Below are 379 nucleotides of genomic sequence, written 5' to 3' on the forward strand. Positions count from 1 at the left end.
TATATATATAGAGAGAGAGAGAGAGAGAGAGAGAGAGAGAGAAACAATTTGTTTTAAGTTTCTGAGTGAGAGATATACAGTGACAGTACCGAATAGTAAGGTTTATATGCCAACAGGATATGGGAGTCCCATAAAAGATGATGTTACTGTTGTTTTAGCTCCAGAAAAACATCTTTTCCAGCTGGCCATCGAAACACAGTCTATGTTCGTATAGCATTTGCAAGGGAGGTAATCGTTCCCATCTGTAGCCTTACGTGATACTCATAGACCTAGATTTCTTGGTGGTTACTCGTCCTCAGTAAGAGAAAACCACAAGCTATCAAAGAAAGCTCTCTTTCTCTATCTCTCTCTCTCTCTCTCTCTCTCTCTCTCTCTCTCT

Source organism: Octopus bimaculoides, chromosome 22, assembly GCF_001194135.2.
Source record: "Octopus bimaculoides isolate UCB-OBI-ISO-001 chromosome 22, ASM119413v2, whole genome shotgun sequence".
NCBI lineage: Eukaryota > Metazoa > Mollusca > Cephalopoda > Octopoda > Octopodidae > Octopus > Octopus bimaculoides.